Source organism: Triplophysa rosa, linkage group LG21 (assembly GCF_024868665.1).
Source record: "Triplophysa rosa linkage group LG21, Trosa_1v2, whole genome shotgun sequence".
Classification (NCBI taxonomy): Eukaryota; Metazoa; Chordata; class Actinopteri; order Cypriniformes; family Nemacheilidae; genus Triplophysa; species Triplophysa rosa.
Genome location: NC_079910.1, coordinates 992,675 through 995,174, shown reverse-complemented (window position 1 = coordinate 995,174; position 2,500 = coordinate 992,675). Strand labels below are relative to the sequence as shown.

At 38.9% G+C, this 2,500-nt stretch overlaps 1 protein-coding gene across 1 annotated transcript in view; it reads left to right on the top strand.

Moving 5' to 3' along the window:
- The window catches only part of spry1 (sprouty homolog 1, antagonist of FGF signaling (Drosophila)), a 4,453-nt gene extending 4,204 nt beyond the window's left edge, over window positions 1-249 (top strand). The window contains exon 2 of the mRNA XM_057319400.1: window positions 1-249. This exon is cut by the window's left edge and continues 1,284 nt beyond it. The gene's annotated coding sequence lies outside the window, so the exon portion shown is untranslated.
- The last annotated feature ends 2,251 nt before the right edge of the window (window positions 250-2,500 follow it).

Here is a 2,500-nt window from a genome sequence, read left to right as displayed (position 1 = left end):
TGTTAAGATGTTTCTTTCCATTCAAAAGAGAAATTACGGCTATTTTTTAAAACAAATGTGTCTTTTGTGGTTGTTGTTGTAAAAATATTTATTATATGATGTTCTATTATTTTATGATATTTATTGCTAAAAGACAGATAACTCATGTCTGAATATAACAAATATCAACACTTACTGCAGAAAAGATGGAGACATGTTTAACTTTAATGCAAAAATATACAAAGTAATGCAAAAGTGTCTTGTGTAGCGTCTCATTTGATTGACAGATGAAGTGTGTGTGTGTGTGTGTGTGTGTGCGTGTGTGTGTGTGTGCGTGTGTGTGTGTGTGTGTCAGGGTCATGAAGTGTTTCTTCTTTTATTGCACGTTTCCTGCTGTCAGGCATTTCTGGCCTGTGGATTCACTCATATTAAAAGATTTCCTTTAACATTATTTGAACAACAGTCAGCTACAGATTTCTGGAAGTTATATGTGCAGCAGCTTAACAGACTACAAACAATAAGAGTATTTTACAACATTCTTCCAAAGTGTGTGTGTGTGTGTGTGTGTGCGTGCGTAATGTGTGGGAAGGGTAAACCCTACGGTATGGGGACAAAATGTCCCCACAAAGATGTTAGGGGACATGTTTTGGTCCCCATGAGGAAACAAGCTTATAAATCACACAGAATGAACTTTTGTGAAAATGTAAAAGAGCAGACAGCTGTGTGTGATTGTTAGGGTTAGGGAATATGAGATACAGTTTGTACAGTATAAAAACCATTAGGTCTATGGAATGTCCCCATAAAACATGGAAACCCAACATGTGTGTGCGTGCGTGCATGTTCTCTGCAGGAATGCACCTTTTGTTGTTGTGAATGGCTCTGTGGATTAGTCGCCTGTTTGTTTCCTGAATCTTCAGAGAGCCGTGAGGGTCCATTTGTCTCTGATAGCTGTAAACCAGTGGTCACCAACCCTGCTCCTGGAGATCGACCGTCCTGAAGATTTTAGTTCTAACCCCAATCAAACACACCTGAACTATCTAATCAAGGTGTTCAGGTTTGCTTGATAATGACAGACAGGTGTGCTGAAGCAGGGTTGGAGCTGCAGTCTGCAGGATGGTGGATCTCCAGGAACAGGGTTGGTGACCACTGCTGTAAACACACACGCACAGAGAACGTTTGTTCATGTGAAGCTGTTCTTAGTGGATTATTAGTACAGCATACATTAAAACCACATTTACATTTGACACTATCAAGACCCACCTACAGTGCATTAAGCCATTCATGTTATTAGTATGTGTGTTCTCTGGAGATTAAACCCATGACCTTTTGTGCTGCTACCACAAAACTCTTCCACTGAGCCACACAGAACACATAAACATATATTTCATCGTTTCATATCTTTGCATTACATTTATCCAACGCGACGTACACATGAGAGTAACACAAGTGCTGCTAAATGTTTAAATCTTTTATTGGTTTGACGTGACATTTTCTACTGATAGCTTTAAGAACGAATGATAATGTGTGTTTGTGCTGGGCTTGTGTATCCTCAGGGTTTGGTTTATATGTGTGTTTACTGCTGGATTCTCTTGCAGTAGTGTTTCTCAATGGGGGCGTTCCGAGAACGTCGGGGGGCGCTGGAGGCGTTAAGGTGTTTTCAGGGGGCGTTCGCAAATTCACACCAATGAGCCAGTTTAATTTCTCATTATTTGCAAACGAATATCTGCAAACAGAGCATCACTATAGGGCTTAAACCGTGAATTATTTCAATTTAGCCGTGAATGTTTTTGGCCACATGAATGATAAATATGTCTCCATCAGGTGAGCGCAGTACACTTCCTCGACTCTTGATGCTGCAGAAGATCATATTTTATGAAGATAAAATCTTTTGTGAGTGGCAGCAGCATTGGCTTTAAAAAATCGCTTAACAAAATATTTTCAGGAAAGCATAAAACATTTCAACAAGCCCTTGAGCACAAAATGTTGAAACTACGAGAGAAGCGTTTAAACTCGCGGCGCGAGCACCGTGCGCTTCGACTGCGAGAGAAAGCGGCAGCCGTGCGGCGAATCATGTTCCCATCCTCTAATTTTAAAATGAATTACATTTAATTCTATTTATGAGGTAGAAATCAATTTTAGGTCAGCTTCAGTGTTTTCTTTGGCATTTTTTATTGGCAAGACTGAAGGGAGAATATGAATGAGTACTAATGATCAGTGACAAACCTGTACATATCTGATGAAAGCACACGCTGGGTACTGGCCTAAAACATACAATATAAAGTTTAATAAAAAATCACAATTGTTTTTATTATGTTTGGAAAATAAGGTAAATGGAAACATTTTCCCAGTTTTTTATTGTGCATTTAGGAGAGTATTCAAATGTTACCACTTTAATGAGGGTAATTTTCTGCCCAATAACAGCCCATCTTATATCGGTTTTGAGTGGCATTTGTAATGGTTGCAGTTCTTTCACATTGATATTTTATTAACTAACTATTTCACAACGGCTTTTTTGCTTTCT